We start from the raw sequence: 18,706 nt of genomic DNA, 5'->3' as shown, positions 1-18,706 counted from the left end.
ATGGGCAATCCCGAATGCAACAGGAAATAGAATCAATTTAGCAGAGATGTGGTTCCTCAGAAGAATGATATGCATATCATATACAGACAGAATAACCAACGAAGAAGTACTACAGAGAACGAAAAGAAAACGTACATTACTTAAAAAATCAGAAAACAGCAATCAAAATTCTTTGGACACTTCATCCGAAGAGAGACATTAGAACATTTAATTACAACTGGAAATCTGGAAGAAAAAGAAGCAGAGCGAGACAGGGAATGAAAATGATAGATGGAATAACATCATGGTTAGAAACAGGGCAGGCAAAAAACATAATTCGGAGGGTTAGGGACTGTGATGGATGGAGACACATGATCGCCCACACCGAACGGCAAGGCACCTGAATGAAAGTGAATGACTGATAAATAAACAGAGAGTGTATTAGTTCCATTCACGACGGTGGTGAAATAATCTCAGCTCTGACTTCCAAGGTTCAACTCCCAGTTAGAAGAGCAAATTACGGAGGTTTTCCACGAAGTGAAGGGTGCAGCGTATCTGACATAATTCTCGCATATCTGTGGTATCAGCTTCTTGTTATCTGCTTAGGACCGTGCGTGAGAGCAGACCCCATGTGCGTCCTTGACCCTTACTGATTATATCGTCTACGCTGCCTGGCGAATCTTTTCGCAAATAGTCAGTGGGTGTCTCGCAGGTGCAATGGAAGCACTTGATGTTCAGTTATTTTATCCTTCTTCTGCAAAAGCGTGTGGGAAAGATCTGGCTCTCGGCATCGACAATTAAAGGAAGAGGAATCGTAATGCTCAACTTCAGTTACACATCGGCAAGTGCCTGTTTCTTCCACAGGTCATTTCAGTTTCTGCGAACAAGGCCCTTTCTTTCTGTAAAGAAGGAAGATGAGGGGTAACTTAATAACTGTGCATAATATGTCCAGAGGCATAGACAGAGAGGACAATCAGCGCTTTGACCTATGGGTGGAAATGGCGAATGCGTTATTACGATATTTTAATGCGATTTGAAATAATTACAAGTGGCATGCAGATGTGAGTATTTTTCTTAACGAAGAGATTGCTGACTGCACAAAGTGTGCTTTCAGGAGTCCATTGGCGTGGATGGCAGATTGGCTCCGCAACAGCAAACAAAAACTAGATGAACACTTGCTGACATTGAATAACTAGTTCAATGCCTGAAGATTGAAAAATGTTGACCTAAGGGACTATTGTGGGATATATCACCAAATAACTAACTAAACAAACAAATAAATACATGAACTACTTCCAGCAGGATTCTGTCGATATTGAAGAAACGACCGTGTGGAAAATGCCTAATTGCGTATGATTACAGTTTGATAAGTTTCTGAATATGCTGTGGGTATGCAGATAACAGGGTAACAAAGGCAGTAGGGCACACAGAGAAAGAGAGAGAGAGAGAGAGAGAGAAACAGGCAGAATGACGTATGAGAAAAACAGATTCTGATTGGTGCTCAGAAAGTCTCGGTTTATTGTGTCAGCCAGTCCTTTAACCAAGAAAACGCCCTCGCTCTTACATACGGTGAAAGGTATCGCTGAAACGACCTCACACCACAATATCTGTTGAGTGACAATTATGTCCTGGAAGGCATCTGCCATTCTATTCAGCCAGAAATTAGACATCATGGTTTCCCTCTGTTTACTAATGATTGCACTGGCTGTGCTGCCTGGTGAGTGTCTGCGAAGGTGGCCAGCGAATTACCCCGGCGTTCAATACAAGCCGGCGTTGTTGATCTATTCTGTCCCTTTTTGCAGGAGCAAGTGGGAAAGCTTCAGTGACGCAGGATCCTCCCGACCGAATGGCCAAGGAAGGACAGAACATAACACTAAACTGTAATTACACTTACGATGATCCAGATCTCTTTTGGTACATTCAACGTAGTGGAGAACCTCCAAAGTATTTGCTGAAGGGAACTAGCATTGGAGGAATGAATCGAATTAATCGGTTTACCGCTAGTTCGCAGATAGTCAGCAAGACGGCTCAATTGCACATCCGTGAAGCTCTGGTGTCGGACTCTGGCAGGTATCTCTGTGCAATGAGTACCACACTGTTGTATGCAGACGGCTGGTCCGGACAAAAGCTAGTTCTGTGTGATGCAAAAAGGTCTCACAGGAGGGCGCCTGTTCGCGGCGAAGCTGGAAGCGATGCACCCGGAAATCATCCATGGTCACGTGCCCTGCTGAAGAGCGCTGTAAGCAGCAGCACAAGGCGCCGAAGCTGAAGGAACAGTTACTCATTACAAGGCGCAAGCGAACTGGAAATTTGCAATTCATTTCCTGAATAACACAATGTACATTCGCCCATCTTCTTTTCCTGTAAGGGTATAAAACGATGGACAGCCTTGTCTGACATTTGTTCGTTTGTTCACAAAGAAAAGTAATACGGACGGAATGGAACCCGGATATATTTAAAGTGGTCAATGGAAAACAGAGGGTGGCAAAACTGGTGCTTTCCAGAATGACAAAGAATTGCAAGTGGCATGCTACCGAAACCCAGAAATTAACAACCCACTGAAATTAAGGAAGATACAGCCGCTACTCATTATTTATACGGAGTGCTTAGATAATCCGACAGAACCTGTGTATGTTTAGCGTGATAGAGAATGCAGTTACGATGTTCGTCGGTGTATTCCCGTGCTGTGTGAAAGAGGTTCAGTGTTGAAAATAACTTTATGGTTAAAATATATACATGCGACCGCATACTACCCCAGGACTCATATTTTAAAGTCATATTCAGTATGAAGGAGCGAGAGAGGAATGGAGGGAATGGGATCACAACAGCCTGATAACTTGTATAATCTGGTTTCCCGACCAGATTTAACGGATCTGATGTAATCACCACATGGAGTATTTTGGTATATATATCTAGATTGCGAACGGAATGTGCTCATTATTGTTGCAGGATTGCATCGATTCATTTATTGCAGTTGAATGCATTGTACTGCTTATCGCGGTAGTACAAAGTAAAATAATAAAACAATATAAACAAAGTGTAACAGACGTATATAAACGCTGCGCAGCCATCAAATAAGAACATGATCAGACCCTGGTGGATTGGGATTGAGATTCTATTTCATTCCACAGTTCAATACTCTTATAATCGGGTAGAGTGTATACTTGTGCACACTGGAACCTGCTTTTCCACTTTAGTGTTTTCCCTCCGATGGAAGAGATATATAGAGAGAACAACCGATTACTGGTGACTACTGTTTCACGCACATTTGCACTTACCCCATCCTCCCGCCAGCCACTAGGAATAGGGTTCCCCTTGTTCTTACTCACCACCCCAACAGCCTCCTGGTGCAACATATAATTCTCCGTAATATTCGCCACCTCCAACAGGATCCCACCACCAAGCATATCTTTCCCTCCACCACCTCTTTCTGCTTTCCGCAGGGATCGCTCCCTACACGACTCCCTTGATCATTAATCACCCGCCCCCCCCCCCCCCGACCACATTTCCTTCCCACCGATCTTTCTCCCGGCACTTATCCTTGTAAGCGGGATATGTGCTACACATGCCCTTACAATTCCCCCTCATCACCGTTCAGGGCCCCAGTCAGTCCTTGTAGTTGCGTCGACAATTCACCTGTGATTCGGCTGGCGTGATATACTGAGTCCGGTGCTCCCGGTGCGGCCTTCTATATATTGGCGGGACCCGACGCAAACTAGGAGACCGTTTCGCTGAACACAAACGCTCTGTCCACTAGAGAAAGCAAGATCTCCCAGTGGCCACACATTTTAATTCCTCGTCCCATTCCCATTGTGATATGTCTGTCCACGCGTCCTCCACTGTCAAGATGCAGCCACGCTCAGGTTGGAGGAACAACACCTGAAATTCCGTCTGGGTAGCCTCCAACCTGATGGCATGAACATTGACTTCTCCAACTTCCGTTAATGCCTCATATCTCCTTCACACCCCAACCCTTATTTATTTAATATATGTTTATTCCCCCCTGTTTTTCTTTCCCTCTCTCTCTTTTTCTCCCTCTGTCCCTCTCACTATAACTCCTTACCTGCACTCCACCCTCTGGGCTCCCCTTCCCCCGTTCTCTTTCTCCCTAGGCTTACCGTCCGATGATCCTCTCCCTCCTCCAGTCTGGTATCCTTTTGCCAATCAACTTTCCAGCTCTTCGATCCACTCCTCCCCGCTTATCTTCTCCTGTCATTTTGGATCTCCCCCTCCCCCTCCCTCTTTCAAATCTCTCACTATCACTTCTTTCAGTTAGTCCTGCCGAAGGGTCACGGCCCGAAACCTCGACTGTACCTCTTCCTATAGATGCTACCTGGCCTGCTGTGTTTACCAGCATTTTTTGTGTGTGTTGCTTGAATTTGCAGTATCCTCGTGACTGTCGAAGGAAGAGAAGTTTAGTACATCTGTTTCCAAAGCTATATTTTGAAATTCTGAAACTCTCAATTTAATGGTACGTTTACCGTTTCGGAAAATTCCATTACTACACTGTCTGATCTGAAATGGCGGAGCAGAGTCGATCGGACAAATGGCCTAATTCTTTTCCTATATATTATGTTCTAATGGTTCACAGATTTACCTGTCCGATTCTCGAAAATTCCTCTTAACACGTACCTCAGTGATCCTTCGATCGATCAGGAGGAATGCTACCTAGAGCGTCTTTTGTGGGACGTTGAAAACATAATAACTTGGGAAACGTGGAAACTGAGCATATAGGTATCTGCTGATCAGGTTGGTTCCTTTTAAAATCAGAGAATGTGCACAATATGCATCACGAAATTTATACCGTCCACAGACATCCTCCAAACAGTACAAAAACCCAAAAGAGCATGGGAAAGAGAGAAAGACAGAGAGAGCGAGAGAGAGAAAGAGAGAGAGAGAGAGAGGGAGGGAGAGAGAGAAGGGGGGGGGGGTTCTCGTGCTATCTTCAAAGAACGGAGAAACGAGTAGAAAGATGAACAGAAATGAAACAGAGTTGAACAGAAATGAAGCAGAGTCTGTTGTTCAGAAAGTTTTCGGTTCTTTATGTCAGCGAATACGAAGAGCAGGGAAACGACTCTAGTCTGACACAAGTTGAAAGCTATCACTGAAACGACCCCACTACAAAATATCTGTTGAGTGATAATTACGTCCTGGAAGGAATTTGCCTTTTGATCCAGACAGAAATAAGACACCATGCTTTCCCTCTGTTAATTACGCCTTGACAGTGCCGCCTGGTGAGTTTCTGCGAAGGTGGACAGCGAATTTCCCCTGCGGTCAATACAAGACAGCAATGTTTACTTACTGTGTCCTTTATTTCAGGAAAGCGCGGGAATGATTCACTGACGTGGAATCCTCCCGACATAACGGCTGAGAAAGGACAGAACATGCACTGAGATGTAATTACACTTAAACTGATGCAAATATCTTTTCGTATATTCAAAACTGAGGAGAAACTAATGGAGCGGCATCCGGATTGCCCAGTGAGATTTACCGCAGTTGCAGAAGGACAACTAGACGGCTTAGTTACATTTTGTCGAGACTCTTGTGTCGAATACTGGCATGTATTTGTGTCTGTATAAAATTGGTTCTGTATAATGCAAAAAAAAAAAAAGGCTCGCAATGGAGAGCGCCTTTATCCGGGAAATTGGAAGGGGCGCACATAGAAATCAGCCATGGTCACGTGCCCTACTTAAGAGCGCTGATATCAGCAGCACAGGGCGCCGAATCTAAAGGAGCAGTTCCTGATTGCAATGCGCAACTAAACTGGAACTTTAAAATGCATTTCCGGGGTACTGCAATGCTCTTTCACTTAAACTCTTTTGCTGCAATTGCATACCACGATTCACAACTCTGCGTGACCTTGTCTATGGACACTTTGTTCTGGTGTCAGCAACGAGAAATAATGAGAATGGAAGCGGGATATATTTAAATAGGACAGTTGCTGACAAAAGGAAAACACAGGTGGGAAAATGGTGGTCTTCGGGTTGACAACGATTTGCAAGTGGCATGCTGCCGGTATTAAGGATGTTGCAAAAGCGACATTGATTTGTACTGAGTATTTAGATAATGCTACAGAACCTGCCAATGTTTAACGTGATAGCGTAAGAGGTACAATGTTCAAAATAACTTTATAATAAAGTACATATACTTGACCGCATACTACCCATGCACTTATATTCTGAAGCCACTTTCAGTAGAAAAGAGAGCGAGAGAGGCAGAGAGGGAATGGGAGCACAACAGAGTGATAGCTTGTATCACCTGGTTTCCCAAACAGATTTGACAGATCTGATGTTATCATCACGTGGGGCATTTTGCTGGATATGCTTTTTTATTCTTGTCGGATGATTGCATTGACTGGGATTTAACAGATGCATTAATTAAACAGCTTATCGAGGTAGTAGAAAGTGAAACACTAAAAGAATGCAAAAATAAACTCCTTCACATCCACTTGAAAGTGACAGTGAGTAAGAGAGATACGGACGGAGACGATTCGTAGGATAATCGGAGATGCGGAGTCAGAAGTGATGGACTGAGACTAAGAGATAGCGAGAGAGATCAGACAGTGAAGGAGACGAAGGGGGTGGGGAGCGGTGGGGGGAGAGGTGAGTCAATTAACGCCAGACCATCCTGTGGTTAGTATCAGCCCTGTATTTAGAAGTATAATCCGCATATACTTTGAAACGAGAGCGACAAGTTGCCGGAAAGTCTCTGATTGTCCTTACTTGAATAACTTCTCTTTTATCTGAGAAACATCTTCAAATCATTCTCTGACAACGCACATCAAAGTTGCTGGTAAACGCAGCAGGCCAGGGAGCATCTATTGGAAGAGTTTCAGTCGACGTTTCAGGCCGAAACCCTTCGTCAGGACTAACTGAAGGAAGAGTTAGTAAGAGATTTTGAAAGTGGGAGGGGGAGGGGGAGATCCAAAGTGATAGGAGAAGACAGGAAGGGGAGGGATGGAGCCAAGAGTTGGACAGGTGTTTGGCAAAGGGGATATGAGAAGATCATGGGACAGGAGATCCGTGGAGAAAGACGGCGGGGGCAGGGGGGGAGCAGAGGATGGGCAAGGGGTATAGTCAGAGAGACAGAGGGAGAAAAAGGAGAGAGGGAAAGAATGTGTATATAAAAATAAGTATCAGATGGGGTACTAGGGGGAGGTGGGGCACTAGCGGAAGTTAGAGAAGTCGATGTTCATGCCATCAGGTTGGAGGCTACCCAGACGGAATATAAGATGTTGTTCCTCCAAACTGAGTGTGGCTTCATCTTTACAGTAGAGAAGGCCGTGGATGGACATGTCAGAATGGGAATGGGACGTGGAATTAGAATGTGTGGCCACTGGGATATTCTGCTTTCTCTGGCAGACAGAGCGTACGTGTTCAGCAAAGTGGTCTCCCAGTCTGCGTCGGGTCTCGCCAATATACAGAAAGCCACATCGAGAGCACCGGACGCGGTATATCACCCCAGCCGACTCACAGGTGAAGTGTCGCCTCACCTGGAAAGACTGTCTGGGGCCGTGAATGGTGGTAAGGGAGGAAATGTAGGGGCATGTGTAGCACTTGTTCCGCTCACACGGATAAGTGCCAGGAGGGAGATCAGTGGGGAGGGATGGGGGGGGGGGACGAATGGACAAAGGAGTCGCGTAGGGAGCGATTCCTGCGGAAAGCAGAGAGAGGGGGAAGGGAAAGATATGCTTAGTGGTGGGATCCCGTTGGAGGTGGCGGAAGTTGCGCAGATTAATATGTTGGACCCGGAGGCTGGTGGGGTGGTAGGTGAGGACCAGGGGAACCCTATTCCTGGCGGGAGGATGGAGTGAAAGCAGATGTACGTGAAATGGGGGAGATGTGTTTAAGTGCAGAGTAGATAGTGGAGGAAGGGAAGCCCCTTTCTTTAAAAAATGAAGACATCTCCCTCGTCCTAGAATGAAAAGCCTCATCCTGAGAGCAGATGCGGCGGAGACGGAGGAATTGCGAGAAGGGGATGGCGTTTTTGCAAGAGAAAGGGTGAGAAGAGGAATAGTCCAGATAGCTGTGAGAGTCAGTAGGCTTATAGTAGACATCAGTGGATAAGCTGTCTCCAGAGACAGAGACAGAAAGATCTAGAAAGGGGAGGGAGGTGTCGGAAATGGACCAGGTAAACTTGAGGGCAGGGTGAAAGTTGGAGGCAAAGTTAATAAAGTCAACGAGTTCTGCATGCGTGGAGGAAGCAGCGCCAATGCAGTCGTCGATGTAGCGAAGGAAAAGTGGGGGACAGATACCAGAATAGGCACGGAACATAGATTGCTCCACAAACCCAGCAAAAAGGCAGGCATAGCTAGGACCCATACGGGTGCCCATAGCTACACCTTTAGTTGGAGGAAGTGGGAGGAGCCAAAGGAGAAATTATTAAGAGTAAGGACTTATTCCGCTAGACGGAGCAGAGTGGTGGTAGAGGGGAACTGATTGGGTCTGGAATCCGAAAAGAAGCGGAGAGTTTTGAGACCTTCCTGATTGGGGATGGAAGTATACAGGGACTGGAGATCCATGGTGAAAATAAAGCGGTGGGGGCCAGGGAACTTAAAATCATCGAAAAGTTTAAGAGTGTGAGAAGTGTCATGAACATAGTTAGGAAGGGGTTGAACAAGGGGTGATAAAACCGTGTTGAGGTATGCAGAAACAAGTTCGGTGGGGCAGGAGCAAGCTAAGACAATAGGACTGCCAGGACAGGCAGGTTTGTGGATCTTGGGTAGGAGGTAGAAACGGGAAGTGCGAGGTGTGGGAACTATAAGGTTGATAACAGTGGATGGGAGATCCCCTCAGCGGATAAAGTTGGTGATGGTGTGGGAGACCATGGCCTGGTGCTCCTTAGTGGGGTCACGATCGAGGGGTAAATAAGAGGAGGTATCCGCGAGTTGTCCCTGTGTCTCGGCAAGGTAAAGGTCAGTACGCCAGACTACAACAGCACCCCCCTTATCGGCGGGTTTTATAGTAAGGTTAGGATTAGTGCGGAGGGAGCGGAGAGCAGAGCGTTCCGAAGGAGTGAGGTTGGAATGGGAACAAGGTGCGGTGAAGTCGAGACGGTTGATATCCCGTCGGCAGTTAGCGATAAAGAGATGCAGAGGAGGCAGAAGACCAGAGCGGGGTGTCCATGAAGAAGAGGAGGGTTGAAGACGGGAGAAGGGGTCATCGGTGGGGGTGAAAGAGTCCTTGCCGAAGAAGTAGGCTGGGAGACGGAGACGGCGGAAGAAGAGTTTCGCATCATGGCGAACATGGAACTCGCTGAGGTGTGGGCGAAGGGGGACAATGGTGAGGTCCTTACTGAGGACAGAGCGTTCTGTCTCCGACAGTTGAAGGTCGGAGGGGATGGTAAAGACCTGGCACGGATGAGAACTGGGATCAGAGCGGGGTGGGGGGAGGCTGGGGGTGTCAGTGGAGAGGAGAGGGTTTCGGTGCGAAGAAGATGGAGCCTTAAATCACTCTCTGTTTACTTTATTCAATGTACGATGTTCCCGCTACAACCACCCCTCGATGGTCTTTGTATCGGCTACTCTGCTTGGTGAATCCGTCTAATCGGTCTGAGCGCGTCCTGCAGGGTCAGTGCGTTCTGTCGCCCCACTACATTCGGGGCCTGTTAAAGGGACGAGTGGAGCAGAGTTTGTGAACCCAAAAAGGAGGGATTTAATGACCGTGAAAGAGCAGACCGTGTCACTGTATTGTTCTACGCGAAGACACGTCCAGTAATGTTTCCGGTCTCTGGGGAAAGATGTTTCGCTCAAGTAAGTTCGGGGGCATCGTGCCGGACTCCGCTGAATAACTTTGCGCAGTTCAACACTCAAAGTTCCACAGCGATACTGGATCTGCAAACCTCAGTGTTCGCAATGTGTGTCTGCTCTAACCGGTGCCTTCCATGACCGCTAACCATTTAATCCCATTTCCTCTATGGGAATAAATATTAATGTGCTATTGACAAGAAATATCCAACGGGGTCCTGGAAGATTCAAAGGTATTCCGTCAATAACTTAAAAGGCTAATCATAAGTTAGATAACAGCAACAGGTGGAAGTCCTAACTTTGCGGATGACTCGTTGGAATTGTCGCTGATATGCTGGTTGGCATGCAGTGACATGGTGTGAAAAAGGATAGAGCGGGGCAGAATGCCGAAGAAAGCTAGACTGAGTAGATAAATAGAAAAGTAGAAATCAATGTCCGGAGTGAGAATGAGAGAGAGAAGTCGGTAGGGATAGAGCAAAAGAGTGAGAAAGAGAGAATGAGATATAGAGAGAAAGGTAGATAAATAGATAGATGGAGACAGGTAGAGTGGGGCGGCGGGAGTGAAAGAAAGAGAGAGAGGGAGAGAGAGAGAGAGAGAGAATTAGAGAGAGAGAGATAGAAAGAGAGAGAGAGAGATTTATAGTGTGGGAAAAGGCAAAAACGGGCTTTCAACGGAACTGGATTCTGACTAATGCTCATATAGCCTTTGTTCTGGTTTTATCTTGCAATCGTTGAGCATTGCACCATTCAGTCTACTTCCGATACGTTTTACACTCCCTTATCTGTCATGTTGATACATTGTTGTAAGTGATTCGCGATCCCAGCGGGGCTGAAGCGAGTGAGCATATGTCCCTCAGTTTCTTATAGGTTCTGTATAAAGCAAAAAAGGTCTGACCGGAAGGCGTCTTTTGCCGGTGAATTGGGAGTGCGCACACTGAAAACAGCTGTGGTCACATGCCCTACTTAACAGCGCTGCAATCACCAACACAAGGCACCAAAGGTAATAGAACAGTTCATGACTACAACGCGCACCCAGACCGTGTGTTTATAATGTATTTCCGGGATACGGCAATGTGCATTCACCCATCCTCTTTGCTGCAACAGCATATCGCGATTGACAACATAGTATGACTTCGCCTTTGGCCACATTGTTCGAGGTTCTGCACGGAGAAGTAATAAGGACGGAGTGAAACTGCAATATATTTAAGTAGGACAATAGTTCACTAAAGGAAAACAGAGCGTGGGCAGATCGTTGTTTTTAGTTTGACAAATAACAGCAAGTGACATGCTGTTAAAATTAAGGATGTTGCAGTGGCTACTTATGATTTATGTTGAGTATTTAAATCATGCGACAGATCCTGCGGATGTTTAGCGTGATAGAGAATGCTTATAGTATTTTGGTCGTTGTATTACCGGCCTGTGAGAAATGGTCATTGTTCAAAGTGAATTTATGTTGAAAGTGCATAGTGTGTGTGCGAGGTGTGATGCAGTGAACCGTCGCTAGAGGGCGGGTCGTGATAGAAAAGTCGAAGTGGCGCACCCAAATATTTGCGAGAATCACGTGGTTGACTTATGAGAGTGAAACTCAGTAGCAAGCTTCATCGGTGATGATTTCAGGTTGTTTAACATGAAATTGCCACTACTTGGATTCAATTACGTTCAGTGGTTTTGTGCCTGGTACCGCTATGTATATTTGCATGGTCAGCCCTCCGTAATTCAGTGCGATAGCCGATCTGGACAGAACAGATCCTGCGTACAATGGACGCATGCAATGAAGGACGCTCGCGGCCCACCGCATCCTGCTCAACATCGAACAACTTCTCGTCCTCAGGAGCCATGAGACAGCGCAACCTCTCTGCTCAGAGGCTACAAGGGGGTGAAGGGGCAGGGCGACGAGAGCTATAATACACCTAGAACCTCTAGTAGCAGTTTCGTGAACGGAAGTTAGAGAGAAAAGTGGAGGACAAAAAAAAAAGAGAAACGGAAAGAGCAGGGCTGAGAGAATGGTCAGAAAGGAGAGAAACAGGTGATAAGAGTGATTAAGGGAGACAAAGAAGGAAAGAAGACATCTCCTGGTAAGGATACAGCAAGAGGAAACGCGCGACAAGGGTCGAGAGCGAAAAATTGAAAGTCTGCTACAACTTGCCCATTTTGAAAGAGAGGGTAAGACCATAAGACCATAAAACATAGCAGAAGAATTAGGGCATTTGGCCCGTCGAATCTGCTCCGCCATTAAATCATGGCTGATCGATTGACCTTTCCTCAGCCCCACTCCCGGCCTTCCCTTCAGAACCTTTGATACAGTGGCCAATTGAAAACATATCACGCTCTGCCTTATGTATACCTAACCCCCTGTCCTCCACAGCTGCCCGTGCTAATAAATGCAACACATTCACCACACTCGCGCTGATGGAATCTCTCCGCATTTCTGTATTAAGGTGACGTTGTCTTGCCTGAAGCTATGCCCTCTTGTCCTTGACTCCCCCACCATATGAAACATCCTTTACACATCTACTCTGTCTAGGACTTTCAATATTAGAAAGGAATCAGTGAGATCCCCCTCATCCTTCTAAATGCCAAGGAACAGAGACTCGTCAATATCAAACTTTCCTCGTATGATAACACTTGCATTACTGGAATCATCCATTGCGAGCGGATTTTTTTCTGCAATGAGGAGCCCAAAACTGTTCACAATACTGAAAGTGGGGCCTAACCAGTGCCTTTAAGCGTCAGCATCACATCCCTACGCTTGTATTCTCCACCCTCTGAAATGAGTTCTAACACTGTATTTGTCTTCCTCACCGCCGACTCTGCGAGAAAGTTAATCTCTAGGGTGTTCTGCACAAGGACTACCAAGCCGTGTTACAACTTTGCACATTTTCGGTTTGCCTTTTGTCCACTTTCAGAAAGTAGTCTGCACAATTATTTCTTCCAACAAAGTGCATGACCATGCATTTTCCAACATTATATTTCATTTACCACTTCTTTCCCATTCTGGTCATTTGTCTCAGGCCTTCTGCAGATTACCTATTTTATCAATGCACCCTGACCCTTCGTCAGTCTTCGAATCATCTGCAAACCTGGCAACAAAGCGAACGATTCTATCATTTAAATGACTGATGTACAACATAAGAACCATTGGTCCCAGCACGGATCACTGCGAACACCACTTGACAGCGGTAGCCAACCGGAGAGTGATTATTTTAGTGCTATTCGCAACCTTCTGCCAGACAGCTAGTGCTCTAACTATGCCAGTAAACTTCCTGTAATACCATAGGTTTTTAACCTGGTAAGCATCCTCATATTTGGCACCTTGGCAAAGGCCTTACTAAACTCCTCACATACAACATCCATTGCACCCGCTTTATCTGACTTACACGTAGTCTCCTCCGATAATTCCAACATGATCGTCAGGCAATATTTTCCCTAAGGAAACCACTCTGCCTTTCTCCTATCTGGTCCTCTGCACCAAACAAACCGTAACTTCAGCCTTAACCATTGAATCCAACATATTCCCAACCACTGAGATCAGGCTAACAGGTCATTAGTTTCTTCTTTTCTTAAAGAGTAGAGTGACGTTTCCAATTTTACGTTCCTCTGGCACCATGCCACAGACCGATAACTTTGAAGGATCATTAATAATATCGCCATACTCTCTACCACTACTTCTTTCAGAACCTGAGGTTGCAGTTCATCTGGTACGGGTAACTTAACTCTTTCGGCTCTTTGAGCTTTGTAATAGTAACTGCACATCCCTCGTACCCGTCAGCATCAGCTCGTGCCTTCTTCCTTGTTTTGCAAATACCCTTATCAGGATCTCTTTGCTTTTCCTTAGTGTGTGATTGTTGCCAATGTGTACCATGGCACCTGGATGCTGCTCCTCCCTCTCTAACATGTCGTTGACGCGGTTGGAAACTGACATGTGGGAGGCAGCATACCATCAGGGTGCTGTGCTCGCGTCCACAGAATCTGCTCTCTGTTACCATGATTGCTGAGTCCCCTATCGCTACCGCTGCCTTCTTCACCCTTTTCCCATCTGCAGCACGTACCTATGCTGCGTTGCATTAGCCGTGTCTCCCTAGCATGCCCCTGGGAGTTCATCCCCCAGATAGGTATGCAGAAAAATATTCTTACTATTGACAGGAATGACCACAGGGGTGCGCTGCGCTAACTGTCTATTCACATTTCCATTTCTATTGGTAGTCCAATAGCCACTTGCCTCCTGCAGCTTCGCGGTGACTACTTCCCTATGACACCGATCGATTATCTTCTCGCTCTGCCGTACAAGCCGAAGGTCATTGAGATGGTCACTCCAGATCCCTACTATGGTCTGCAAGGAGCTTTTCCAGATACATTCCTTGCAGATGTAGTTCCCTGGGAGACTCTGGATCTCCCAGGTCTGCAACATCTGTCATGAATAAAACACAACAGCCATCTACTACACTATGTAAAGTCAGAGGGGTAAAATGAAACCCTAAGAGAAGATGACCTAGACCCAACACGCCTGTCGAGTCGAAGGCACATCATAGGCAATATACTAATCCGGTTCGAGAGGAAGGGCACGTGTTTCCCCCGAGCCTCTGATGCACCGGACATGACGTAATTACCTTCACCTGGATCACAATTTGAAAAAAATCCTATTGTTGATGTTAATGCCGACTCTGTATCACCCTCGCTTTTGTTGCTGATTTTAATGGCTGTTCTATCTGGATAATTTCTTCTTCATCAGTTTGCGCGTGTTATGAACAGTCATTAAGTTCCGCCGCCACTCACGCTCTCCATGATTTGTTACAGGTACGAGTGGTGTAAATTCAGTGACTCAGGATGTGAGGTAATTAATGGCCGTGGAAGGGCCGAACGTAAGGCCGTAAGAAATAAGTCTTGGAGTATTGCATTCGACCCGTCGAACCTGCTGCGCAATTGAAGAAGATCATGCCTTAATAAGATCATCAGTTTCTTTCTTCTACAGTCCTTGGCCTGTCCCAGCTAGCTACTTTAACCTGTAGCCTTTCAGTCAGACTCTTCCATGTTCCTTCACATTTTAATTTATGCATATCCCCCCTTAATTCTCAGTCCTAAAGAAGGGTCTCGGCCGAAACGTCGACTATTTACACTTTCCCCAGATTTAGCCTGACCTGCTGACTTCCTCCAGCGTTTTGTGAGTTGCGTTGGATTTTCAGCATCTGCAATTTTTTCATCCAACTCTCGTCCGTCCACAAGACACAAACGACGACAATTTTTCCTGGAGACAGAAGGCTGAATCGCAGAGAGGCAAGAGACTAACACACAGCGCGCATTCCCCGGTCCCCAGAGTGAAGACGTTTTTCTTATTGTCTGCGTCAGTGGCGTTTCGCCCGTTTGCCGGAGGGAAGAAATGTGGGGATAAATGCGTCTGAGTGTGAATTGCGGTTTGCGAGTGGGCAGAGGAAGTGATATCCAGGGAAAACGGTGGGCGGTTGATATGGTGAGTAAAGTGGGAGGAGAAAGGGGGCTGTTTGGTATGATGGAATGACAAAGTGGATAACTCAGGGAGACGTAAGAGAAATGAAGTGAGAGAGCGAGAGATGGTGATCGATGAACATAGAGTGGAGCGAAAAACGTCGGGAGGAGAAAGGAATAAGGATGGGAGCCTGTCTGGAAGAAGAATGCAAGAGAGTGCGAGTGAAGTATAACGACTCTTGCACAGTGGTTAGCACAACGCTATTTACAGCTCCGGGCGTCGGATCTTTAAAAGCATATAGAGAACCTGAACAAACCGATCTGTGATTGGTGCTCGGACTGGCGTAGCTCGGTGCTCACAGCCAATCAATTCATTGGCAGGGCAACGTCAGCTGAAATAAGCTGCAGATCTGAGTTTCTCCTTCAATATCGGTCAAGGATATTAACTTGTTGAAAGTAAGCTGTCTTTCGATCGAGTTTGAAGCCAGACACCATGAATTCTCTGTGTTATCTGCTGATTATATTGACTATGATGCCTTGTGAGTCTCCACGGTAACGGTCTCTATCTGTTCCGTATGTGCGAAGAAAGCCCGAGCTTTTATAGATATGTGAAAAGAAAAAGATTGGTTAAGACAAAAGTAGGTCCCCTACAGGTGAATTGTGCCATCTTGTTAGCTGCAGCTTCTCCCAACAGTTTACCGCACGTCTTTGGCAGCAGGCAGAATCAATTCTTCACCAACAATGGAATGGCCTCTTAGCCTTAGCAATATGGCTAGCCACTAAGTACGACTCTCTCAGAGCAGCAGCATTTGTGGAGGTGGTGGCTTTCAGCACTTGCTTCTGTTCCGCTTGATCACGATTCTTCTGCTCAAAAAACTCAACGGCTTTGTCTTTAAATGCAGAATGCTTGGACTCAAGGTTCCGTCGCAGTTTTGAGGGCTTCATTGCCTCATTAGACAGCTTGTCTCCATAAAGTACATACAGGGAGCTTGGAGCCTGCAAGTCACCGGTCGCAATAAAGCCATATTTTATGTACGACTCGTTGCATTTTCTGTTGAAGGAAGCCTTCTGTTTTTTTTTTATTTTTCGCAGTCTCGGCCTCAGCTGTCTCTGCGTTATCATCATCGTTAGGCCTTTTATGTCTCCTACCATCTCTTACAAAGAAACTCTCAAGCGACGTTTTGTTTTTTACTCATTGAGTAGTTGCATAGTTGCAGGTTAATGACAAACTGATGTCCTCCCGTGAGTAATGACCTCGCGTGCGTTCAAGTTCAATAGTGGGCTTGACAGGGAATGAGGAAAGGTGCAGATGACTCACATCGTTTCATATCCGCAAATTATATAGTTTCCCCGTGGCCCGGTGGCACATGTTTTGCGGTCCAATAGCAGTCCGCGGCCCGGTGGTTGGGGACCACTGATTTATGGCTGAGAGAGATAAGTTCTTGATTAGCATGAACAACAAAGGGTATGGAGAGAAGGCAGAGGAATGGCGACGACTGGAAGAATTGGATCAGCCCATGATTCAATGCAGAACAGACTCGATGGGCTAAATGACGTACTTCTGTAGCTATATCTTATGGTCTTATGGTCTTTCTGATTCCGTCGGAAGCGAGACACATGGGCACGTCAAGACATAGAAACTTAGATATGTAGAAACATAGAAAACATGTTTTCCCGTTTACCACTGGTTTGCGAAATGATCGAAGATAGTTCAATGATACACCACCGAGGCTCTTGCGTCGGACTCTTCATTGTATCTTTCTGCCATGCAGCACGCACCATTAAAGGGGAATAATCGACACGGCAATTCAGTCGCTAGCTAGTGTACAGAGCACTGACTGGAAAGCGAGTCAAGAATCGACGCGGAAACGAAGGAGGGTCACTCGTTCGCCTTAACCTGGCAACTCTCAGGATCGCAGGCGGCTCGGCCTAAATTCAGTTTGTCGGTAAACATAAGAATTTAAAAGACTTTCGAGACATCGCAATATCCATTTCCTCTTGTTGTCTACAATACACAATCACGACTTTGAACACTTCGCATGATTTCCGTCATGGCACACGGTGAACAGGACTTAAAGGGTCTTTATATTCTGAGAAAGGAGCCATTAAGATGTGAGGCGGAAGGCAACTGCAGAAAATAAATTCTCAATTGAGTCTATTGCAATGTACAGGAGATTGGCTCACTTATGGAAAAACGTCAGCGAGTAAATATTTGGTGTGCTATTGACAAGCAATATCTAGCGGGATGCTGATTGATTGAAAGGTATTTCGTCAATGAATTAAAAGGCTATTGATAAGATAAATAGCAGGACTAGTCGAAAGTCATGACATGGTGGATGACTCAGTAATACGCTGGTTAGCGTGGGGTGACATGGTGTCAGAAGGGAGAGAGCAGAGGCAAAGGAAGCGATAATGAATTCATGGAGCGAACAAAAGAGGTAGATAAATAGAAATCAATGTTCGGAAAGAGAGCTGAAGTGTCAGAGAACAAGACGGGAAGAGAGCAAGAGAGTGAGAAAGAGGGACAGAGAGAAAGAGCAAGAAAGAGAGAAAGACAGATAAATAGATAGATAGAGAGAGATAGGGAGTGGAGAGAGAGGAGGGAAAAAAGAGAGAGAGATGCGGAGGAAGATTTACAGTGTGGGGGAAAAGGCAGAGAGCGAAAATCAACGAAATCCGATTCTTTTTCGTGTTCATAGAGCACCTGCTCCGTTTTCTCGACCAATCGTTGAGCAGGGCACCGTGAAATCCTTTTTGATACGATTTTACTCCTTAACATCTGCTATAGCGATAATTTCTTGGAAGTTATCCACCGTCCTGTCGAGGCTGAAGCCAGAAGCATGTGCTCCCTTTGGTTCGTATTCATTACATTCGTCATCCTGAGAGGCAGGTCGCTGCACATATGACCAGAGAGTGCCAGGTGAGTTCAGTGCAACTCAGGGATATTAGTGCATTTTGTTCTTTAATGCAGGAACGAGAGAGAAAGGTTCGGTGATCTAGCATGCTACCAAATTAACGGCTGACGAAAGTCAGCTCATAACGCTAAACTGCAATTACACAAGAACTAATGCAAATATTTTTGATACACTTAGCATCGCGGAACATCTTCAAAAGTAAATACTGAATATATATGGCTCAGGAACACTGGTGCAACCTCCAGAATGTTCGGCGAGATTTTCAGCTGATATACGCAGAGGCAGAGTCAGCTCATTTATATATATCTGGAGTTCTTGTCCCAGACTCTGGTGTATACCACTGTGCAATGCACTCTACAGAATTGCAGGGACACCGCGGGTCCGGATTCGTGATCACTAGAGGGCACCTTAGCTGGGAGACTGGAACAGCCACACGCACAAAGCATAAGGATCACCCTGTCGACTTAAAATGCTGCATTCAGCAGCAAAATGCGCCAAACATTGAGGAACACTTCTTGAATTCAGCTCTACCTCCGATTACTGTGACATTTTTCCGAAACATTTTTCACTATATCTCAGTGTCGTTAACAATATTGTGTGTCTGTTGCCTATAACAATATTGTGTGGT

The sequence above is a fragment of the Mobula birostris genome, chromosome 10 (genome assembly GCF_030028105.1).
Source record: "Mobula birostris isolate sMobBir1 chromosome 10, sMobBir1.hap1, whole genome shotgun sequence".
In the NCBI taxonomy this organism is placed as follows: Eukaryota; Metazoa; Chordata; class Chondrichthyes; order Myliobatiformes; family Myliobatidae; genus Mobula; species Mobula birostris.
Note: the sequence above shows the minus strand (reverse complement) of the source record.